The sequence below is a fragment of the Prionailurus bengalensis genome, chromosome C1, assembly GCF_016509475.1.
Source record: "Prionailurus bengalensis isolate Pbe53 chromosome C1, Fcat_Pben_1.1_paternal_pri, whole genome shotgun sequence".
In the NCBI taxonomy this organism is placed as follows: Eukaryota; Metazoa; Chordata; class Mammalia; order Carnivora; family Felidae; genus Prionailurus; species Prionailurus bengalensis.
This window is the reverse complement of record NC_057345.1, coordinates 84,545,425-84,571,895: the sequence shown is the minus strand read 5'-3', so window position 1 is coordinate 84,571,895 and position 26,471 is coordinate 84,545,425. Positions and strand designations below refer to the sequence as shown.

General features: G+C 35.6%; 1 protein-coding gene across 3 annotated transcripts in view; it reads right to left on the bottom strand.

The window, feature by feature from the left end:
* Positions 1-26,471, bottom strand: part of SNX7 (sorting nexin 7) — a 174,543-nt gene that overhangs the window by 28,277 nt on the left and 119,795 nt on the right. The gene's annotated exons all lie outside the window — the stretch shown is intronic.

The window sequence follows — 26,471 nt, the reverse complement described above, 5'->3', positions numbered from 1 at the left end:
TTTCACCAAGCTAGTACTAGAAGCAGGTTTATGTCTGAAGACACCTAACACCTAGTCCGTGCATCATTACACAGGCTTAGCATGATATTTACACCCCCTCACCACTTCACCTGCCAACCTTATAGCATATAGTCCAGCAGCTTATGGCTTATATTTTGTGTATTTACATATTAATACATATATTTATACATATATATTTATTCATATATTCAGCATATATTTAAGTGCCTTCTCTGCACCAGACATTCTTCTAGGAGAATTCAGTATTGAAGACAATAGACAAAATCTCTGCTTTTACTCAAATGGAGAGAGACAAACCAAAAGCAAGATAAATGAAATAGGGACTATCAACTGAAAATTAATGCTAAAAAGAAAAATGAAGCAGAAAGGTAGATAGGGAACATACAATGATCCAATTTCACATGAGATGGCAGAGGAAAGCCTAAATAAGAAAGTGTCTTTTGAATAAATATCTTCAGTCCACAAGAGAGTAAACCATGGGGGTTCTCAGTAGAAAAGTTGTTCCTGGCAGAAGAAACAAGGGTAACAGACTGCAGGCGGAAGCATGCCCCGATGGTCCAAGAAGAACATGGAGACTAGCACGGCTGTAGCATATAGTGGAGTGAACAAAAAAGGGAAGGTTCTAGGAGATGAAGTCACATAAGAAATGGGTGACCAGATCTTACTGAGGCATGTAGTCTGTGGTGAGGTTCTTGGATTTTTACTGAGATCCAAAGCCAGGAAATTACATGCAGAAATGATACCATCTCTCTCATATCTTAAAAGGGGCATCATCATTACCATTGTGGTGTGACTGAAAGTATTTGAAAGAGACCATTATTCAAGAAGATCCACATTTCAGAGATGTTGAAATGCAAGAATGTCTTAGAATAAAAATAGGTTATTTTGCTTCTAATGTTTATGTGAATTATTACTCTAACATCATCATTATCATCATCATCATCACCATCATCATCATTATTGCTATAGAATTTCACCTTTCTGCCCTTATTTCATCGCAGCAGTATTTGTTTTTATTTCCTAAGAATAGACACTTGGTATTACATAAATCTCTGATTATGAGAGATCTATTTCATTAGTAAGGTTGACTTTCATGGTTTTTTTTTTGGGGGGGGGGAGGGAGGCAGATATTATTTTACTTTCTTGTTCTGTTTGTAAACTATCTCAGGGAAGCCATTTATTATTTTATGAGTATGTGTACTCTTTGGAGTGATTATTTTGTTACATCTTAGAAAATTTGTCTAATGAGTTGTTAATGGGATGTCTGATGGTGGATGCCAGGGGATAAGCTAAGAGTTAAACTGCTAAAATGCCAGACCCAAACAGGTTCTGGGTCTGCTGGAAAAATCCTAGGGGCTGGTTAGAAAAATTCACTCCTCTGGGTTGTTGGATGGAATCATGCAATTTTCAAAGTCAGATGGAAATTATTAGCATAATGTCTCTTTTATGTAGGATCAGGAGGTACCTACACCAACTGTGAGTGCACTATTATTCTCCTCTGCTTAGCATTTTCAGTCTAAAATTGTTATGCACTGGAGTGGGTTTACTGGCAGACTGCTCTACTAAAATTGGCTTTCGGAAACAGAGTATCTGAATCATATATTGTATCTTTCTCCCCTTCATAACAGTTTAACATGATGTCCCTGCCATAAGGGGTTTACAACATAGTTTTCCCTTTGTCAATCTGTAACTCCCCCTCATAAAAGCCCATGAAGTGGTGGCCTGCCTGGTTGGTGCTTCTGCTGTGACAGAGCTACTAGAGAAGTCCTGTCCTGTTCTCTCACCTCACTCTCACCTACAGGAACATTTGTAGGCTTATCAGCACAGAACTAGGATTAAGACTTATGAAAGGTTAAACCAACTTCAGTTTAAGTTCCACTTCCATCTTTAAAAGTTATGTGACCTTGGGTAGGACTAGCTGTTGAAGCCCTAGTTTCTTCAACTATAAAACAGATATGAAAAAATACCTATCACATAGGGGTTTTAGATGCATGAAATAATGAACACTAGTTGACTTAAACAGTGCCTGACAATTTGCCTACTAAATGTTATGTATTACCATCACCACCATTACCACCGCCGCGATGACCACCACCATCAGCACCATCATCATTAACTGGTGAAACTCAAGTTGATTCCCTCTCCTATTCCAGTATTTTGATTTCTGGAAGTACTGTATTCCTCTGCCAGCGTCTAGGTCTTAGGTTAACTTCTAGTGCTAGTTCTCAATCTCTTCTCACCAGTAAGGAAGATGATGCATATGCTTTAAATATATATGATCAATTCTTATCTTTTTTTGTAGCCAAATATGAGTAATTTTTCTTTCTTTGATGATTTCATCATTATTTTAGTTGGAAAAGGAGAAAAAAGACATTAGGTATTTCCCCACACTGAATCATCTTCCCATAATTTCAATTCTAGGAAACTCTAATTTATAATAAGCACAAAATATCTACTTCAAATGGAGAAGGAGCTGGATAATATCTTACCTAATAATTTACAAAAGCCCAATATACCCTTTTTCTTAGTTGACTTCAATTTAGCAGGGACTTAAATACCATTCTTGGTATAAGAAACTATGGATTCAGAGGGTGCCATCCAGGCTTTGAACATATACAGTCAATGAAAGTTAACTGAGGTGGGAGGGTAAGGTGTTAGAACCTGGCAGGCCAAAGAAGCCCCTCTAGCCACACAGCAGGTTTCAATAACTCGAAAAGTAGGAAATTCAATTCATTTTCTCTACTATAAAATAGCACAGAAAAGATGGAATTAAAAAGGATTAAAGCTTAAATAATTGTTTTCACAAATCCTGGAAACGATTTGGTCCTCTTTTAGTGGAAAAATTTAAGAAGCAAGCAATCCTTTTTGCCAGGAAAATGTTGTAATACCAGAATAAGTAATACAAGATTGTAAGATAGTGGGGAAAAAAAAAGGGAAGATTTATATTTAACAGCAAGGCTAATGGGTAATTTCTAGCTTCAGTTATATTCAACCAGAAATTAGCCACGCAATTAAATGAAAACCATTAATACTAAGAGCTCAGGCAAACAAAACAAAATCTTTCTCCAAAAGTAACTTCCTACTATAGTACCAGTAATGGCAACAATAATAATAACCATTTATTGCATTTTTGCCATGGGCCATTGCATTAAGCTATATACTTTACATATATTATTTCATTTAATCTGCATAATAATGTTGCAAATTTGGTATTATTATCTTCCTTTTACAAGTTAGAAAAGTGGGAAAAAATGAAAGAGATCTCATAGCTTTTTGTGGCATAATAAAGATTCAAACAAAAGTCCGCCTAAGTCAAAGCCCATGTTTTTTCCACACTGACTAAATAGCACCAAGCTAGTATGCCTGTGGCTTTCAAGGCTGAAATGATTCACCTTTAACTAAAGGAGTCTATAATCTATTAGAATACACAGATGCAGGTGGTACTTGGGTGGCTCAACAGGTTGAGTGTCCAACTCTTGATTTCAGCTCAGGTCATGATCTCACGGTTTGTGAGTTCGAGCCCCACATTGGGCTCCTCCCACTGATGGTGCAGGGCCTGCCTGGGATTTGCTTTCCCTCTCCCTCCCTCTCTGTCCCTCTCCTGCTTGTGTCCTCCTTCTCTCTCTCTCTCTCTCTCTCTCTCTCTCTCTCTCTCTCTCTCTCTCTCTCTCCCTCGCTTTCTCTAAATAAATAAACTTAAAAAAAAAGTTTTTTTTGCACATATGCAAAAATGAAATAAAAACTAAAGCTATAATACAAAGCAGAATGTAATATATACCACATGGAGGAAAAAATTACAGTAGTATAGAAAGACACAGAATGTAGGATTAATTTTGATTGGGATAGGGGATGTTTTGACTGCCAATTCAGTAGGCAGGGACTGGGGAAGAACTGCCTGGATGAATGTAAGGCATAAACAAAACCACAGAGATGGCATGCTACAGACTGTGATGACAGAATGGATAAGAGGTAGGTTTGGAGTCTGGAGGTGGGCAAGTGGAAACAAGAAATGCTGCTGGGTAGGCTGATTGAAGATTCACTGCTTACAGGGTTTGAATGACATTGAGCATGAAATGGATTCTGCAGGAAATGGTAAATCACTAAAAGTTTTTGACCAGAACAGAGCTGTATTTCCTAAGTCAGATATAGAGGGATGGTTAAAAGAGAAAGGAAGGAGGAGAGGAAAAAGGAAACCAGTTAACCTGCACTAGCATAATGAAGAAACAATGAAAAATGATAAGGAGGATCTAGTTCATCCCCACTCATTCGCTCATCCAGCACACTCACTCAGCATCCATCTAGTTTGTGTTAGGAACTAAGATAATGGGTAGTGTAGGATGACCATGAACTCACCTCCTCCCATGGACATGCTGAATCTTTATCTATATACAGAGAAATTCCTCCTGAGGAACTCAGGGCTGACTGAACAGCCAGACAAAAATACCACCAAAAAAGAAAATTACAAGCCAATATCCCTGATGAATATAGATGTAAAAATCCTTAACAAAATATTAGTAAAACAAATTCAAAACCACATTAAAAGGATCATATTCCAGGATCATGTTGGATTTACTCCAGATGCAAGAATGGTTGCATCAATCAATGTGATACACTACATTAAAAAGACAAAGGATAAAAATCATGTGATCTCAATAAATGCAGAAAAAGCATTTGACAAAATTCAACATCTATTTATGACAAAAACTCTCAACAAAGTAGATATGGAAGGAATGGACCTCAACAGAATAATGGCCATATATGACAAACCCACAGCTAACATCACACTCAATGGTGAAAAGCTGAAAGCTTTTCCTTTAATACCAGAACAGGACAAAGTGGCCCACAATATGATTTTTACTCAAAATAGTATTGGAAGTTCTACCCACAGAAATTAGCCAAGAAAAAGTAATAAAAAGTATTCAAATTGGACAGAAGTAAAACTGTCACTATTTGCAGATGACATGATACTAAATATAGAAAACTCTAAAGGCGCTACCAAAAAGCCATTAGAACTAATAAATAAATTCTTTAAGTAAAGTCTCAGAATATAGAGTTAATATACAGAAATCAATTGTGTTTCTATATGTTGATAACTAACTATCAGAAAGGAATTACGAAAATAACACCATTTATAATTTCATCAGAAAAAAGACAGTATCCAGGAATAAATTTAAGGAGGTGAAAGACCTGTACACTAAAAACTCTACGACATTAATAAAAGAAATGAAAGGCAACACAAATACACGTAAAGTTATTCTATGCTCACGGATTGGAAGAGCTAATATTAAAATGTCCATACTACCCAAGGCAATCTACAGAGTCAATGAAATCTCCATCAAAATACCAATGGCATTTTTCAAAGAACTAAAACAAATAATCCTAAAATTTGTATGGAACCACAAAATTCTCCAAATAGAACAATCTGGAGGGAAAACAAACAACCAAAAAGAAAATATAAAAACAAAAACAAAGCTGGAAGCACCATGCTCCCTGATTTCAAACTATACTACAAAGCTGTAGCAATCAAAACAGTTTGGTACTGGCCCAAAAAGAGACATATAACAGTGGAATAGAATAGACAACCCAGAAATAAACCTACATATTATATGGCCTATTAATATATAACAAAGGAGGCAAGAATATACAATGAGGAAAAGACAGGCTTTTCAAAACATGGTATTAAGAAAACTGGACAGTCACATGCAAATGAATGGCACTGGACCAGTATCTTACAACATATACAAACATAAATAGAAAACAGATTAAAGACCTGAATGTAAACCTAAAACTAGAAAATTCCTAGAAGAAAATCATAGGAAGTAAACTTTTTAACATTGATCTTAGCAATATTTTTTTGGCCTCAGGTAAGAGTCAACAAAAGCTAAAATAAAACAAATGGGACCTCATCAAATTAAAAAAATGTTTGCACAGTGAAGGAAATCATCAACAGAACAAAAATGAAACCTACTGAATGGGAGAATGTATTTGCAAATCATACATCTCATAAGGGTGTAATATCCAAAATATACAATGAACTTATACAATTTAATATAAAAAAAAAAACCTGATTGAAAAATGGGCAGAAGACTTGAACATATATGTTCCTAAAGAACACATATAGATGGCAATAGGCGTATGAAAAGATACTCAACATCACTAGTCACCATGGAAATGAAAATCAAAACAACTATGAGATATGACCTCAAACCTGTCAGAAAAGTTATTATCAAAAAGATAAAGGGGGGCCAAGATGGAGGAACAGCATGGAAGTTTTTTTTGCATCTCTAGTCCCTGCAATACAGCCAGATCAACACTAAACTATTCTGCACACCTAGATAACTGATTTGAGGATTAACACAACAATCTGCACAACCTGAACCAGAGAACTCAGCAGGCACGAGGCACGAAGAGGTGAACTGGGGGAGAAAGCCGCAGAGAGAGGGGAACTCCTTGGCTTGCAGATAGAGGATGGAGACAGGGGGAGAGTACAGAAAGCATCCTCCCCGCCTAAAAGCAGCTGGAGAGAAAATAAAGAGTACACAAGAGACTGAACAAGAAAGGGAGAAGGGAGAAAGGAGAAAGGAGAGGGTTTAAATTCCATTAAGACTCCGTAAATGGGGAGTGCAGAGTCTGCAACTCCGCAGCTCGATACCTGGCAGTGCTCTGGTGGGAAGGGCAAATCCCCACAGAGAGCGAGGTCCTCGGAGTCCTCAGGCCACACGGAGAGAGGAAGTTCCCCTGCTGGGAGGGCATTTGGTAGAGGCTGGTCCCAGTGAACCCCAGAGAACAACCACATCCTTTGGTGCTGGAACACAAACGCTAAAGGGAAAGCCCGGTGCCAGATATGTGTTGTAATTATCCACGAACCTTGAAATGCTACTCCTACAAGATCACGGGAACTTTTTCTGGGGTGGGCTGGCACCCAGCCACAGTCTCTGGGCATTGGCAGCAACACAGTCCCACGAACGATCCTGGGGGTGAGCTGGCACCTGGCCATTGCTCACTGAGACCCTCCCCCAGAAGGTCTGAGTAAGTCAAAGCCGCAGTCCCTCAGAAGTGAGGGGTTGGGAAACACAGCCGCATCTGAGATAAAACTCAGGAGGGCGTTACCGCCTGGCAACCTAACGGCTTGGTCACAGACAGTGTAAAAGCGGGGAGTGGACGGAAGCCAGAGACACAGGCGACTGCTGGTCAGTGACAGCACAGCGTTCTGATACTAGAGACTGGGTAACTGAGTGATGCCATTTTCATCCCTCCCACGCATATGCATACACACCTACAGGCGCCATAACAATCTACCCCAGTAATGGAGAATGGAGCCATTACACTAAGCCCTGCCCAACTGGGCCAAACTCACTCTTCAGGAACACAAGTCTCTGTCTGCTTAGTTTACTGACTATAATGTGCTTCATAGTTCAACGTCTAGGGGAAACTGATGTAATTTCAATCGTACTTCAGTCTGTTTGCTGGTCCATCTATTCAATTTTTTTCTTTTCTTATTCTTAGATAAAGAAAAAAATTTATTTTTATTTTCCATTTCTATTAAAAATATTTTTTCTACTATATTTTTCATTTTTGTAAATTTTTCAAATTCTATTTTTTACTTCCATCATTTCATTTTATTCTATTTCACTGTATTCACTTTTTCAAATTTTCAAACTTTTCCTTTTTTTTTTTTCTTATCTTTCCCTTTTTCCTCTAATCTATCAAGCTCCTTTCAACAACCAGACCATAACATATCTAAGATCTACCATCCTTTTTTGGATTTTTTTTGTGTTGTTTTTAATTTTTTAATTTTAGATTTTTTTCTACCTTATTTATTCCTTTTCTTCCTTCAAAATGATGAAATAGAGGAATGCAGCCCAAAAGAAAGAACAGGAAAAAAACGACATCCAGGGACTTAATCAACACAGATACAAGCAAGATGTGTGAACCAGAATTTAAAATGATGATAATAAGAATACTAGCTGGGGTTGAAAACAGATTAGAATCCCTTTCTGTGGAGATAAAAGCTAGTCAGGATAATATAAAAAAAAAAATGTTATAACTGAGCTGCAATCTCAAATGGACGCCACAGCGGCAAGGATGGATGAGGCAGAGCAACGAATCAGCAATATAGAGGACAAACTTATGGAGAACAATGAAGCAGAAAAAAAGAGGTAGACTAAAGCAAAGGAGCACGATTTAAGAATTAGAGAAATCAGTGACTCATTAAAAAGGAACAACATCAGAATCATAGGGGTTCCAGACAATGAAGAGAGAGAAAAAGGGGTAGAAGAGTTATGTGAGCAAATCATAGTGGAAAACCATGCAGTTGGTGGGAATGTAAATAATTGTAGCCACTATGGAAAAGAGCATGGAAATTCCTCAAAATATTAAGAATAGAACTACTGTGCAATCCAGCAACTCCACCTCTGAGTATTTATCTGAAGAAAATGACAGCACCAATTCAAAGACATATATTCACCCCTACATTCATTGCAACATATTTACAATAGCCAAGTGTCCACAGATAAATGAATGGATAAAAAAAACACGATCTATATCTATCTATATCTATATCTATATTGATATTGATATCGATATCTATATGTATCTATATCTATATATTTATATAGATATATATACACACACATATATATATGTATACATACACACACACACACACACAATGAAATATTAGCCACAAAAAAGAATTAAATCATAACATTTGTGACAACAGAGATGGACAACATAATATCAAGAAGGTATTATGCTAAGTGAAAGAAGTTAGTTAGGGAATGACAAATGCTGTATGATTTCACTTATATGTGGAATCTAAAAAACAAAAAAAAAAACAAAACAGATTCATAAATACAGGAAACAAACTGTTGGTTACCATGGGGGGAGGGGTTGAGGGATTGAGGGTTGGGTGAAATAGGTGAAGATGATTAGGAGACACAAACTTGTAGGTATAAAATAAATAAATCATTGGGATGTAATATACAGCATAGGGAATACTGTCAATAATATTGTAACAACTTTGTGTGATGACAAATGGCAACTAGATTTACCATGGGGAATACTTTGTAGTGTATAAAAATATTGAATCACTATGATGTACACCTGAAATTAATAGGATATATGTCAACTGCACCTCATTAAAAAATAAATAAAATAAAAAAAGAAAGAAAAAGAACTAAGTTGAAGAATGAATAAACAGACTTTGTCCTCAAGGACTCATACCCAAGAGGAGAGATTAAAAAATCAATCATATGAAGTAAACGTGAAAGGCATTTCATGAAAAGCAAATAGTAGTATGCAGTCCTAGAAGCATGTCTATTTGGGAGTTTCTAAAAAATTACAGGTGGTTCGTTAAAGTTGGTACCTGGAGTGTGAGTAGGGGAATTGCAAAAGATGAGGAAAGAGAGGCAGGCAGTTGCCAGGTCCTAAAAGGATATCCTTTAAAAAAGACAAGTGAAATAACTGAGAGGGGCTAAGGAAAGGAAAGGACCTGGGGACAGCAGTAACAAATCAGATTCCTGATGCAAGGGTCCTTTAGGAGAAAAGGTAAATGCTGGGAGACACAATCAGCAGGGTTTGTCAACTGACAATATGTGGGCCCTGGGAGAAAAGTCTGTTTTGCTGGTAAGATTAACTGGAGGAATAGGTCGAGTATCACACTTAAGCTCTGAAACTTCCAAAGTGACTTGGGTAGTTTGGGCAAGCAGTGAGGGGATAGGGACTTATAAGTTATATACAAACACATCTAAGTACTTTCAATAATGAAAAATTAGAACTATATGTTTGTGGAGGACAAATAAAACTGTAAAAAAAATACCCAGAGAAGTGCTCTGCATCTAAGTGCAGCTAATGTACATTCTCTATCTTTTGGCAAGACTTCTCTTTATTACCAAGGTTTTTAGCTTGATATTTTAATGATGCTTAAATTGTCTTAGAATTCTTCTAGAATAAAAAATAGTGATGTGGTTCATTTTTGAAAACTGTTAAAAACACTTGTTCCTGCGAAATAAATACCTAATCCTACTCATTAAAACACATAAATATATAACCCTGGTTCTATTTTTTTGCCCATATCCTCTTTTGATATAATCAACTATTTTATTGCACTATGCTTTCAAGATTTTCAGAAAACTATAAAACATTTTACTGGTTTAAAATAAGTAATTCAAATGTCATTCAGTATTTTAACTGAATTAAGTAGAAATTTTAGGTTTAGTGTACCTATAGAAGAATCAAGTCTTGGGGCACCTTGGTGGCTTGGTTGGTTAAGCATCTGACTCTTGTTCTCAGTTCAGGTCATGATCTCATGGTTTGTGAGTTTAAGCCCCACATCAGGCTCTGCACTGACAGCCTGCTTGGGATTCTCTCTCTCTTCTTTCTGCCCCTTCTCTGTGTGCTTGCTCTCTCTCAAAATAAACAAGCAAACTTAAAAAAAAAAAAGAAGAATCAAGTCTTCTTCAGGAATATCACATGTATAGTGATAGAGCTGTGAGAAATTTGATACAAAAAAACAACAGAAAAGTTTTCTGTTAGAAAAGGAAGGCCATTCAGAAGTGGTTCAACATCAAGAAACACCTTCTAAGAGTTACATACTGAAAAGATGACAGTCTTTATTTACTAAGTTCATAATTGTTTATTTCTTGTCTACTATGGGCAAGGCACATGGTAAATGTTTGAAGAGTAGAAACCACATAATGAGCACACAATTTCTTTGAGGCACCTGCAGCTAAATAAATCTTACAAAAAGCAGGATTCCTATGTTTGGGGTTTACATTTGTTCTAGAAAGAAGCTTAAATTAAATCCTAAATTGTTTTTTAGTTAAAAACTATTTTTCCTGAAAGATGAACATGACCTAACATTGGCAACTTTGTGACATGTTTCACTAAAAATTCTTACAAAGTGAATGAAAAATGTGCTGATCTCTGAGAAGGGACAAAGTCACAGAGGAAAAAATTAAAGAAAATAACAAGAAGAAAAAGAAAAAATAATAATCACACTAAAAATAGTCTACCACTAACATCAACATATTAGTGCTAAAGTAATATTTAATTACTCTTTCAATATTTAATTCCCTTTCATGAAAAGTACAGTCTAAGAGAAGGATGTCAGGTAGAAGAATAAAAGACGCATAAAGTTCATGTCATATCCCATCAACTTGGAGGTATTCTAGATTCAGCTGAAGGGAACTTCCCTTTGTTAGGTTGGCCTTGTTTTGTTTCTTTGGTTCAGTTCAAGGTTATCTAGAGAATAGCTTAATGATCAAAAGGGCCGTGAACGGATGCACTGGGTTCCATCAACACCAGCTACAGCTTGAACCCTGGTCATCATGCTGTGAATGTTTGTCACAAGGCATGTGGGAAAGCCGGTAAAATAATCTGGGTGAATCTATGCAGATCATTCACTATGCTAGAAAATAAAACCTACATTCTATTGGCATAGGTCTATGGACCATTGTTACAACTGTAGACTATTACACTATCTTTAAGGTATTCAGTTTTTGACACCCATGTCTGCTAATGCAACCACAGGTGCACTCAATTCCTCAAACTCACTTAACCACATTGGAGGTTTCCCTCCTTATTCCCTCAAACCTGACTTTGGGTGAAACCAATGTAGAAACCCTTTAGTATTTTAATTATGTTTATATTACTAAATATTTCTATTTATAGATTTTATGGATTGTAATTTTCTATTACTTTTACAAATTTAAATTTGTAAGAAAATACACATTACAACCATCAGAAATAGATCTACCATTAGAGAAGTTATATAAATTCATGAAATATGGTTTATTAGCTATTTGTAACCAAATTATTGACTGAAATATAAAAAGAAAAAAAAATAATTCTTTAAAATAGTATTTTGGTAACTTTATAAAAAACGTAACAGTACATTTTAGAATCCTATAATTTTTTTTTGTGACAAAATGTGATCCTGGAAATTATAATGTAAATATTTATTTATAAAGAAAATATTACAGATGAGGAATGTATTCTCACAAAGTTAGGGTTGCAAATAAGATATTAAAAATATAAAAATGGGGCACTTGGGTGGCTCAGGTGGTTAGGTGTCTGACTTAGGCTCAGGTTGTGATCTTGCAGTTCGGGAGTTCGTACCCTGAATCGGGCTCTGCACGGACAGCACAGAGCCTGCTTGAGATCTGCTCTTCCCTTCTCTCTCTGCCCCTCTCTCCCTTGTGCTTTCTCTCTCCAAAAATAAATTAATTTCTAAAAAGCTATATAGCTTTAAACAATATATTGTTAAAAAGAACATACTCCACAAATATAAATCTTTAAAAATATTGTATAATAAATAAAATACGGAAATAAATTCTGTAAAATGGGATTACTTGTATACTCATCAAATACATAAGAGGTAAATAAAATGGGGCGCCTGGGTGGCGCAGTCGGTTAAGCATCCGACTTCAGCCAGGTCACGATCTTGCGGTCTGTGAGTTTGAGCCCCGCGTCGGGCTCTGGACTGATGGCTCAGAGCCTGGAAACTGCTTCCGATTCTGTGTCTCCCTCTCTCTCTGCCCCTCCCCCGTTCATGCTCTGTCTCTCTCTGTCCCAAAAAATAAATAAATGTTGAAAAAAAAATTTAAAAAAAAAGAGGTAAATAAAATGTATCCAGACTACATATTTGATCTAACACTAAACATTTGAAAATAAGTGGACTTTTCTTTTTAGAAATTAAAGCATATTTAAAGATGACTGGGTAGGCTTTTTGCTCTTAAGACTTAAGTTTGATCTTTTGATGCTGTTGCTCTCAATGCATTTCCATTACTGAGGCAAGAACTTTTAAGTTTACTAACAGAAATAGCCATTATTCCACTGAATTTGCTTAGCTAGCCTATGTCCTCCCACAAATGGACTTTGAGAGCTTCTTTGGACTTTCTGGCAGGAAAGTACAGCTATTTAGGAATTACTTTAGAATAGCTCTGGATTTGGCAAGGGCTATGAAAAAGAGCAATTAGCTTTTAGAGGGATGGACACAAAAAATGGAGACCATCTCCCCAGCCAGCAGAGTGAAATCACCCATTGTTATTAAGGGGATGACAAACAGTCCTAACTCCTTTACGTTCTTGAAAGCCTTTAGACCATCTTTCTTCTTTCTCGAACACTATCAAGGATAGCCTGGTAGTAAGAATAAGAGGGGAATTCAAAGGGGTGTCTTTAAGTCATAGTGAAGAGTGGAGTTAGGAAAGGGAGTCATGTACCTGCAAGTACCTAGCACACAGCAGATTCTTAATATCTGCCATCTAATTTAACACTTCTGAGTCCCTACCACAATCAGGTCCTGTGCTATATGTGACATATGGCACCTCATTTAACTTTCTCTATAACTCTTGGAGGTAGCTTTCTTTTGCCCAAATCTAGCTGGCCTAAGTTTTTGGTAATGTTAACAAAAATAGAATTTGTAGATGATGTGGATCCCTGGAACACTATATTCTCAATAGCCTTAGGCCAATTCTCAAAATTTTTTTTTTCTCCTGAAAAAAATATATATATATATATTTCTGTCCCATAAATTTTATTTACTTGTGCTCCTTAAACCTCTATTGTCTTCCAAAATGCAGTTTCTTATTACCCTCAATGAGATAGAACAAATAAATTGAATATTAAACATTAATTTAAAAAATCTTTACACGCTTACTATGTGCCAGCCATTGGCTCAGGCACATGACCAATGGCACAGGCATGAAGACAAGAGGAAAGGTCCCTGTCATTGGGAGTTTATGAGATAGTAGGGGTTTAAGACACACATTGTACTAGGCATCCGCTCTTATTTTACCAATTGTTTTCCAGTCTATCAATAAATTTGTTCTTTTTTTTTATATATAAAATAAGAAAGTACTTCCCAAACTAAAGTTTAAGCAATCTAGAATATCTACATTCAAAAATTCCTCTAAAAAATGAAATGTCTTTACATCCAATAACTATCCTTACTGCACTAAATATCCACTTGATGGAATTAAGCTAAGCATTGATATAGAGAAGTAAACAATCAAATTGTAATCAACTCAGATAGGGTAATAACCTCATTTCCAGAACATTTCTGTATGTCCAGTGCTCTGCTGCATGTGGGGAGCAAGACATGTACCTGTTACAAGGGAGAGTGACCTGCCTTAGTGACAAGTTCCTTGCTTCCTAACAACAAGATGCTTTTGCATCTAGATCAACCCGGAGTCCACAAGTACTGTCTACTTAGGCAGCTTCACTCTGAACAAGTAACATTTCATCCTTCTTGGTTGCCTGAGGGTATTAATACATTGGTTTGGGCTCTTCCTCTTTTCTTGTCCTGAATTCTAAAAACCTCATAATCACACACATGTATAATAGACTCCTTAATAATAAGTCTACAGTTTGCTAATCCGTAATATGAGGAGGAAGAGAGTACCTACTTAATAGGATTCTTTTGAATACTGTGTTAGCAAAGAACCTGGGACTTAAGCATTTAGCACACGTTAGGGTTAGAGGTGCACTCTGAAAGGATTAGTCTAAGTGTCTCAGAAATATCCTGAATGAATCTGTCAGGCTCACTCATGTGCACTATATTAGAGACTCCTTACCGAGGACGTGCATAACAAAAGGAACAGCAATCATAAGAGAAACAGAGACACTTTGTTAATGGCTCAGAAAGCTCCTTCCAAAACCTAATGTATCTGAGAGTGCTGATGGCCGGACTGGACGATGTAGCCAGGCCAAAATGTCTAAGTAAGGCCATTCTAACAGGCCTTTCTCCAAATCAGATATGTGGGGCCAAAAAGAGTCCAAAAATTACCTCCATTTTAAGGAACTAGGTTGCCATGTCACATTAATGGGTTAATGTTAGTATCTTGTTAATTATGAAATAATAAAATCCTAAAACAGAAGATGCCAACGGACCTTTTGCTCCCCTGACTCTGAAGGCACTTTAGAGTATACTTCCTATTAACTAAAAATATCTTTTCAAGCAACTGAAGAAGATCCACCATATTTCCAAACATTTTCTCCCCCCCCCCCCGCCTCCCCAAACATTTTCTTAGGCCTTTAGTTTTTCTTATTTATCAGATATTGGTCATTAGTTTTTAGGAAATGTATTAGTTCAGTCAACAGCTAGTTGTTGAACACTTGCTATGTGCCAAGTATCATGTTAGGTCCAGTGCCCCTGTGTGAAATATTTACCTTCTTTTCTCACTCATTTTTTGACATACTGATTTCACAGAGACAGATCTTTACCTGACATCAGAAAATTCTCTCAATTCTGATACTATTTCATGATGAGACTAATATGAAATGCCTTAATCTATGTTTCTCAAATTGGGATTCCTATATCCGCATTAATACTCAGGGATGGTCCAGAGAATTGCTTCTCTGAATAGTCATGAATAAACATGGCACAATCTTTTATCATATTTTATGTGGATAGATATTTTATGGAGATCATATCAAATATTCTTAAATTAACACAAATATAATATGGAGTAGTGATATGCAAATAAAACTTCAAAACAAAAGAGCTTTAAAAAAATTTGAGCTTACATTGCCCATTAATGGGTCTCTCTCAGACAACTGGGGTATATGTTCCACCTTTTCTACATCAAAGAAAGTAACTCTTTTGGTAAAAAATGTTTGAATTACACACTACATTAAAATGTGTGTTAGAAGCAAATCTGCTTGACTGCTGAACTATATATTTAATAAATAATTAATATACTTTGGCATGATAATTCTAGGGGAGTTAATTGCCATGATTACCAACAATTTGTCAAAGTATCATTTATTAAAATTACAGATTGAGAAAGCAGCTTCCTCACAGCCTATTTCTCCAGGAATAGCTGCCAGGATGATGGAAGAAAATACTAGTCAAAATTTTTTCAATCACTGTGATCTATCACTGCTAAGTAGCAGTCTAGGGGGGATTTCACTTACATCTCTAAGAATCACTCTCACTGACTATTCAATCATCCAACTTTTATCACTCATGCCTTACATTATAATCTGGCAAGGAAACATCCTTTTCCTCACCCATCACTGTCTCCACTTGCAAGTACAGTAGTAAGGACAAACAGCACAATTAAAATTTAGAGTCTCTCCAGTATTATGACTAGGCCCTAACATCAAAACAGCTTATGAGGGTCTACTCCAAAAGCATTATTGGAAGAATTTTTTCTTCATTAAAAAATAATGGCAATCTCACAAAACTTAGTCCAATATGGAAAATTTTATGAGATTAGCAAGGCCTTGATACAAAAACTGATGTTCCTGGTATAAGCAATAGTAACAACAAATCATTCTTTTTCTTCTCAGCTTTACTGAGATATAATTGACAAATATAATTGTGTATGTTTGAAGTGTACAAGATAATGATGAATCTCATTCTTATTCAGAAATATTGATACAGAAGTCCTAAAACACTGAGCAAACCAAATCCAGCAATGGCCAAGTTGGATTTTCCCAGGGATCTAAGGATGGTTCTGATGAGAAAATCTCTTCCTCTTAGTATAAATCACCATATTAAGTGCATAATGGAGAAAAATCACAGAACTGAATGAGTAGATAATAGACAACTATTTAATAAAATTTACCACCCACATATGAGTCAACCTCCCATCACAGAGGATAAGAACTGCCTTAGCCTGTTTAAAAATATAGCAGGGGGAAAAGCTATAGCAAACATCATTACTAATGAAAAAAATCTTGAAAGCATTTATTTTAAAATCAGGAATAATACAAGAATGTCCCATCACTAATAACATTATAATGCATTTTTAGCCAGCTCAGTAAGAAATGAAAAAAAGAAATATAAAGTATAATGAGTGAATAAATATCAAATATCAAGTAAATAAACAAAACTATCAATATGCACCCATGATGGGATCTTCTACATAGGAAATCCCAAAGAGTCCACAAATCACTAAAATTAAAACAAATTTAGAAGATTATTGGATATAAGATAAATCTGCTCAAGTGAATTACATTTCTATACACTCATGCTGAAAAAAAGTTATAAAATAAATTTTCTGGATTTATAATTTATGATAAATACAAACAAAAAAAAAGGTTCTTAGGAATAAATTTATCAAAAAATGTTGAAGAACTTTTTGGAAAAGACATTTTGAACTTTATTGAGAGATATCCAAGAAGACTTAAATAAGTGGTGAGCATCTAAACAATCATTCTGTTTCATATGTTCTAGTTAGTTCTCTTTCCATTCATTTCAATTTAATTATGTTTCTCAGATAATCCTTTTCAGAAGAGCATTTAGTACAAAGTAGGTTCTTTTGCTATTCTCTATTTCAGTCTACTGTTCATTTCCTTAACCTTTATCAGAACTGACAATTATTTTTATTTGCCTATGTTGAAATGTAAGTTGTACCATAAGAGCCATGTGTCTATCTTTTGACCATTACATCCCCAGTACTTACACCATATGGGAATTTGATAATTATTTGTAGAATAGATGAATTATTTTAGAAAAGTGAAATATTAGCAATGAATCTAGGCTTGTTTCCCTACTGCCTTTCCAACGATTATTTCTTTATACTTTTAAATACCACACAAAACTAAAATGTGCCCGTACCAAACCCTAAAGTCATATTATCACCAAAATTTCGAACAAAAAAAAAATACAATTTGAGAATAATAGCTATTCTTTCTTAAAGATATCTTCATTGTTTTCCTTTTAAAGTGGCTTCTCTATTATTTCCTTTTATGGAAAAAAAATCAACCATTCAATCTATTTATTCAAATGCTAAAAATTTCTCTTCATCATCAGAAAAGCTGGGAAATTATCATTTCCAAAAGTTCTTGAAAATAATATACCTAAATAAAAAGAGTTAGATTGCCACTCCATCAGAAGACAATAGAAAATTCAAAAATCTAATTCTATTCTGACAGCCATGTCTTCTTAACAAGTATTAATTAAATTGCAGGGGAGAGATAAGAGGGCTCTTAACAATAAAATTATATTATTTTCTGATTCGTGAGTGAGGTAAGATGTGTCTGGAGAAATTAGATGCTTGATTATATAATGCTGCTCAGGCATACATGTGATTACTAAGTAGTACCTTTTTTATATACTTTACAACACACACGTTTCTTAAAAAGTAGAAACCTTTCTCCCTAAAACCCATTGCCAATTTTGTCATGCAAGTGTAACATGCCCAGGAAGAAACAATGCATTTTCTAAAAATGACAATTTGAGTCATAAACACCCACAAATGTAGTTGACACATCACCTTTCAAGTCAGCATCTCCAGCACCTCTACTACTCCTCAAATAAAGAATACGTTTTCCTGTAACATTAGAGGCAACAAAGCCAATTATTTACATATTCTTATTTTTTAAAATGTAGTGATCTCCTTTGAATCTTCTGCACAACAGAGGCATAGTAAATGCAGATTGGACTGAGGAAGATTTATTTTGAAGTGCTTCCATGAGTCTTTTTAATATAAATCTTTTTAAAAGGAATGATGTGTCTCCTTAAAAATTAAAAAGGAAGTCAAGGTCTTTGACTCTTTAGATGTAATAATTTCCTGTATTTGTTTTGGAAAAACATAATCTAAACTTAGAAAAGCAATATGCTAGGGATGCTTGTGTGCCTCAGTCAGTTAAGTGTCTGACTCCTGATTTTGGCTCAGGTCATGATCTCCAGGTGCGTGAGATAAAGCCCCACGTTGGACTCTGCACTGACAGCACAGAGCCTACTTGGGATTCTCTCCCCCTTTCTCTCTTCCCCTCTCCCCTCTCAAAATAAATAAATAAACTTTAAAAGAAATAAAAGTAATATGCAATATTATCATTAGGTTTTACTGAGGTTAAATGTTATTTCAAAGCCAAAAATCTAAACTTATGTCTTTTACAGACCTTTACAGGCTCCCCAATTTTCTGTCAAGAAATACTTTTACTTTATTCACTGCTTAACCAAACAGTGTCTCACATATTATCTCATTAAGCAAGCAAGAGTAAGGCTCTAGAGGTTTCAGTGACTTTTTTGTAACTTCTTCCTGGAACCTAGGTTCTCTAACTCCAACCCCCAACATACTACTAAATCCTATTTTGGAGTTTACATGCACATGAACTTCAGAGAATGTACAAATAACTTACAGGGCTACCTACACACAGGAAATTCCATTTATACATAACTCTTTTTGTTAACTGACCTGTAACATAACCTTAGTTTCAGGTGTACAACATAATGATTCAGTATTTATACATACAGCAAAATGATCACCACAATAACAAATCTGGTTAACATCCATCACCATTCATAGTTACACACTTTCTTTCTTATGATGAGAACTTTTAAGATCTACTCTCTTAGCAACTTTCAAATATACTCTACAGAATCATTAACTACGGTTACTGTGCTGTACATTATACGCCCATGACTTATTTATTTTATAACTGGAAGTTTGTACCTTTTGACAACCTTATATTTAACTTTTATTCAATGTTTTAAAATTATGTGCATAGTTTATAATATAGATACAATATACAAATTTAGCAGTATGAATTGATAATCTGTGAATTTAAAATGTACATATAGCAGGGTGGTATGCTCAGAAATATTTAAGTGATAAAGCATGTGATCAAAAAGTCTAGTGACTACAAGTCATCTTTGCTGAAGTATTGTGTACATTAATTACACTTTTACTCAGGTGAATTCTGATGTTTCTTTCATGCATTCATCTCTTTTCCATTTGAATTCCTACCAAAGCTAAAACCTCCATTAGATATAACCTTTCCTCTTTGACCCAACCAACAAAACTACCATACATAAAAAACAACTCTTATAGTTGCAACATATTCTAAACCAGAGCTAGCCAACAGAACTTACTGTGATGATAGAAATGTTCTGCTCTAGAGTGTCCAGACAGTAGCAATAGCCACACCTGACTACCAAAACAGTTAGTTCAACTGAGGAAATGAATTTTAAATTGTATTTAATTTTAAGTAATTCCAATGTAAATGTAAATAGACACATGTGACTGGGTACTATACTATACAGAACAGCTCCAGAAAGCTGTGATTAACATAGCTGGAATAGCATTTATGCTCAAGTATATAAGTTAGAGGTTCTCTCCCCAAAAGGTATCTTTTAATAAGGTTTTACTTGTTTTCCTAAAAAGCCTCTCATACTATGGAATATTTTTTGAACTACTTCATTCTTTTTTAAAGTTTCATTTATTTTGAGAAAGAGAGAGAGCATGAGCAGAGGAGGGGCAGCAAGAGGGAGAGAGAATCCCAAGCTGGCTCTGCACGGTCAGCACAGAGCCAGATGCAGGGCTCAAACTCATAAACTGCGAAATCATGACCTGAGCTGAAACCAAGAGCTGGACACTTGACCGACTGAGCCACCCAGGTGCCCCAGTTTTTTTTTTTTTTGATGGGACAACACAATTACTATTTCTAGAAAATGATTCATAATTCAAGTGTTTGATTATCATTACAAATAAGTATTTTAAAGTCTACTTTTAAAACACTGCAAACAGACAAAAAGAGCAACGAGTGAAGAGAGACAAGTCCCATCATACATAAAATATATTCTAAAACCTCCATTATTGAAACAGTATGGTTTTGAAGCTTAACCAACAGGCAGATCAAAGAAACATATAAAAAGGTCTTAAAATAGGTGCATATGAAAACAAAAACTATCAAAGGTAAGTATATTTCACAGGTAGCATCAAAAATTACTGGGGAAAACATGATTATTCAATAAACAGTTTTGGCACAACTGGATAGTTACTTAGAAAAGTATATAGTTGATTCCACACCTCACATTCATAACCAGACTCAATTCCAATGGCTCAAAGATTCAAATATTAAAAAAAAAGAAAACCACAAAAATTAACAGAAGAGACATGAGACAATATTTTAATTACCCTGAAGTAGGGGAGGACTTTGTCACATGTTCTTAAAACTAAAGTCCTTTAGAAAAAGATAGATAAATTTGACTTTATAAAAACTAAACATTTCTGCATAACAGAAATCACTATAAAGAAAATTAAAATATAAATGACAACAAAAAAAGATGAAGAAGATTCCCTAATAAAACCAAGAATAGAGAAAATCTAATGATCAAAAATAGAAAATCACCAAAAAGAAATACAATTTTACATGAATTGAATAAAATTTAACACATTTAATAAAACTAAACATATAAAAATGCTTGATCCCACTCATCATCACATAAATGCAAATTAAAACTACTACTTTCCATTTATCAAATGGGAACATTGTAGTTTAACAATGATGAGCCTAGGGTGGAGGGTACAGGAGTAAAGAAGCAATCAAAAACATCCTGGAGAGGGGCACCTGCGTGGCTTAGTCAGTTAAGCATTGCATGCTTGGTTTCCGCTCAGGTCATGATCTCATGGCTTCTTGGGGTCAAGCGCTGTGTTGGGCTCTGAGCTGATGGTACAGAGCCTGCTTGGGATTTTCCGGTTTCCCTTTCTGCCCCTCCCCTACTCATGTTATCTCTGTCTCTCTCAAAACAAATAAACTAAAAAAAAAAAAAAAAAAAGAAAAGAAAAATCCTGGAAAGAATGTAAATAGCTCTCCCAGTGGAAAGCAATTTGGTGGTAATAATAATAACAATATCAACAATAATAACAGATTCTTTTAACCCTTTCTTTGTACCAGACACTATTTTAAACACCTTATTATATACATTAATAAATACATTTGGCCCTAGGAGCTAAGTACTGTCATTTCTATTCTACAAACTAAGAAACTAAATCAAGGAAAAGAAGTTGACTAACTTGTCCAAGATTCCAACGCTTAGTAATGAGGTATCAAAATTGACTAGCTTCTGATTCAGCAATTTAACTTCTAAGTATTTATCTACAGATGAACTGGTATACTTACAAAATAATATTTGCACAAAGTTATTCACGGAAGCATTGTTTATATCAGCAAAAGATTAGAAGTAAAGGGTCACCAGTAGCAGTCAGATTAAATAAATTCTGATACTTCCATACAACAGAATACTATATAGCTATAAAAGGTCAGTGACTGTAATGATGCCCAAGATACATTAATAAAACAAAATGCTGAAAACTTTATAGGATACTACATTCATTAAGAAAAGGGACATCAGAATGCATTCTTGTATTTGTTGTACATCCATGGAAGGTTAGAAAAGTGGCTAACAACAGTAGGTACTTGTAACGTGGGTGGCAGGACCTGGGAGTCATAGGATATGGGAAGAAGACATTTCATTAAATGTATGCTTTAAGACAAATGTATGCTTTAAGACATGTGAACCATGTGAAGGTATTACCTATTCAAATAAATCAGTTTCATTTTTTTTAAACAACATCCTAATTTTTTATGTTTAGAGATAAAAAAATACATGTTTGGGAAAACGTGTATTTTGAAGTTCCTTATGTTATATAAGTGAGTACTGACAGTTGGAGATAATACCTATAGGGATATATCACACAGGGATTCAAAAGCACGGCACAGAAACAGACTCTAAGCTCCTTTTTCCTGATTGTTATCTAACCCTTCCAATGAAAAGGGATGTTAGATGATGCAAGAGAAATGTTAAAGATGCAAGTGAGAGTGGAAAAAGGTGATATTTCTACATTAACATATTATTTATTTAGTTATTAATTCTAATATTCTTAATATTAGAAAACCACACATTCATATACGTATGTGATCTTAAATGTGTATAACTAAGTTAATCTAAATGTTAAACTACAAATTTGACATTGGACAAAAACCTTGCCTTTTAGTGAGTGGTCTTCGTTGGGAAACTTGTGTCAGGGTAGCCTTACATTTGCATTTCTACACGTGATAGTGATGACCATATCTGGTGTGTGTGCATGCCCCTTTTGTATCCTCATTTATGGACTACCCATACATGATGTATCCAGCATTTCCCCTGTGAAAAGGTCTTTTAATACATTAAAGATGTGTTTTGAATGGATTTCTCTGTCCTCTTTCGTACTCATTTCAGATTAAAAGCTTCTAGATCAGAGGGTCTCCTGGTAAGGGCAGACCCTCTGGAAGTTTATATATTTTGAAAATGTCCCATTGATCCTGAACTCTTACCTCTTCCAGGACACACTGCTATTGAGAACCATGGACACACATTAGGGAAGAAATTGTGCCTCCTTAATTCATTTCACACCCTCTTTTTACTGCGAGATAAGCAAAGCAGGTCAATTAATACCATGAAAACTGCTGGTTCGCTGTGAAATAATATTTCAACTCTCCACTAACGTTTCGAAGCAGGAGTGGCAAATAGAATTTATCACACATGCAAACTCTAGCTGATTGTTATCAGTTATCTGAAGCATGTTGATAAGCATCTTTTCAAATGTTGCCCTGGAATACAGTTTTATAGCTAATATAATCTAATTGGAATACAGTTTCTAGCACACATTCTGGCGTCCTGCTTTGACAACTCCAACATGGGCAATACTGAGCCAGTAACTTTACCTCTCTGTGCCTCAGTTTTCGCGTTTGTAAAATGAGGAAGTAATAGTTCCTACTGCACTGTATTGTGTGAGACTTAAGTGAGATAATACAGATACAGCACTTAGAAGCACAGTAAGTGTTTAAAAAATGTTAACTATCATCATCATCATCGTTTTTAGCATAACATACCGATCTGGTTAAAATAAAATTCTGTATGATAATTCCTTCAAAGAAGAAAAGAAAGCATTTCAACTTTCTGAGATCATCACAACTCTGTATGTTTCAAAGTGTTTTCAAGTTGCAATTTCCAATGTATTATGAATTATAAATATGATTTTTTGGAGGTGATAAAAGGAGAAAGTGCTAAACTCTTAAAATTCTTTTCTGTTCTGATTTTAGTAGACAATGTTTGTTACTTGTCTTTAAATATTCTGGACTTCTGCCCTACTCTCAGAAAAAAAAAAAATAGTGTTTACAACAGACCAAGGTGTGTGGTGCCAGGTTATAGGTCTGGATCTGCTATTTAACTAGGTATATAACTGTGGACAAATCACTTAACCTTTCTTATGAAAATCTCCATTACTACCACCTTAGGTTATGACATCATCATCTTCCTACTGTACGGGGCTCTGCAGGTCTTTTTGTTTCCCATCCAGGAAACAGAGTGAGCATTTGAAAGCACCTACAAGTTCTTCCTTTTCCTTTCTCTTCCTGAATAATTCTGTCCTGAAACTTATTTGGTGGGATAGAGCAAAGCTGGTGTCCATGCCGATGGAGGAAGGGAGACAAAGTCATGGTGGCCCAGAGCAGGATATCAAAGCATCTGCAACATGATGAAGCAGTCCCTGCAAAAAGTAGTCTGGAATCGGAAGTAACAGCCCAGTCAGGTTGAGGAGGGTGCCTTATTGCGGGGGAAGAGGAGGGCCGGCATGAGGAAACAGAATCCTAGAGGGTAAAGATGCTCTTGCATGGGTGTGGCCCAGCATACGGTGAAAAAAAAAAAAAAAAACAAGCGGAGTGAGGTACTTAGGAAAGAAAATGCCATGTGAGATTGGTTACAAACAAGGGATTGATCAAATAAGTAGATACCTGAAGGATAATGGGAACCTGTTTCTCATTGTCAGAAAGGGGACTACAAATAAGGATAGAATGAAAACTAGAGTGAACGCTTATGATACCGAATTTTAATTGGAGGCATTGGTATGAATTGTTTTCAATATATATAATTAGACAAATAAATACAGATCTAAAACTGGGGGGGGGTGCATCTGGGTGGCTCAGTTGGTTAAACACCCGACTTCGGCTCAGGTCACAATCTCACGGTTCATGGGTTTGAGCCCCACATCAGGCTCTGTGCTGACAGCTTGGAGCCTGGAGCCTGCTTCAGATTCTGTGTCTCCCTCTCTCTCTCTGCCCCTCCCCCACTCACATTCTGTCTGTCTGTCTCAAAAATAAATAAATGTTAAAAAAATTTTTTTAATGTGTGTGTGTGTGTGTGTGTGTGTCATTATACAAAGATATATTCCCTATCTCTATCAACTCAGGTCTTGGAATTAGTGACACCTCAATAGCAACAAACATATCTAACGCCAAGATCCTGTATTCTAAATATAATTTTTTCCACTAAAAGTAACCAAGGCTTGTTAGAGAAAAGGTTGATTCCAGGGCTGGGGCAAGAAAAGTACACAAAGAGGCTGAAATGTCTTGTTGTATGAGAAAGAATGATGGGAACGTGTCAAAAGGGGAAAAAAAAAAACCAGCTTGAAGATTGCCCTATTAGTCAAACTGGGCGCAGTCTGCGTGTCAAAACACACAGTGACAGTAACAGACCCACTGACTAACACAGAATTCCACAAACACACACGCAACACACACACATGTGAATCAACTGTAAGTTTAAAGTATGATAAGGAATAGTGTAATAATATAGTCTCAAAGTAGCTCCGCACAAAATGTTTATTACTTACAAAGGGAAAGGAGTGCAGAGCCTGAGCAGACATCACCTTAATCAAGTGATCAAAGAGGACATCATCATTAATGGGCCAAATAAGAATCCTATGCCACCCGACAGAGATCAATGAAAAGGCCACAGCATCACTTGAGCAGTATTCCCGTCAAAGACTGATAACTTAAATCTAATCCTAAAGAAAAACCAAACAAGTTGGTATTGGAGGTGTACTACACAATAACTTGCCTCTGGGGTGTAATGGTCATGAGAGTCACGGAAAGATTAAAGAACTGCTCCAGACTGAAGAAGACATGTAACTAGATGCTGTCAACAACATTATAAAACACTGGCAAAATTTGAATGGCATCTGAGCATTAGATGAGAGTCATGTTTCAATGATAATGTATGCATATTGCTAGTTGTATTATGGCTACGTAGAAGAGTTTCCTTGTTTGTGAGAAACATGCACCATCAAGGAGTCATGAGTATAAGGATTGCAAAGTACTTTCCAATGGTTCAAGGGGAAAAAAAAAAGATTTTTGAGCTGTACTTGCAACTTATCTTTAAGTCTGTCAAATAAATCAAGATTTTAAAAATTCCAAATTTAAGAGCACAGGACATTTCACATCATAAGTATTCCCTGCTTGGAACTTCTCGGTGGCTCTCGCGGCGACTAGAATAAAACCCAAGACCTAAGTTTTCTTACCCTGCTTTTTCAGTCCTCATTTCCAGACATTGCTATATTCCAGCTACACTAGCTATGACTATGCTCCTGGAACATGCAGGGCTCATTCCCATTTCAGAGCTTTGCATGGATTCTTCTTCTTGGAACACTAGTGTCCAGATCTTGGAAAAATTGGTCCTTAGCATCTAGCTGTCCTTTCAATGTTACCTTTCAGAAAGGCCTTCTCTTCTCTTCCTTGTATCTCTATCACATCACCCAGTTTTATTCTCTTCATAATTTATTATTAAATAGGCTAAATTTATTTAATTTGTTTATTAAACTATCAAAATCATTTATTTATTATTTTTTCTTTTATTTTCAGTATCCCTCAATTAGACCATAATTACCTTTAGGATA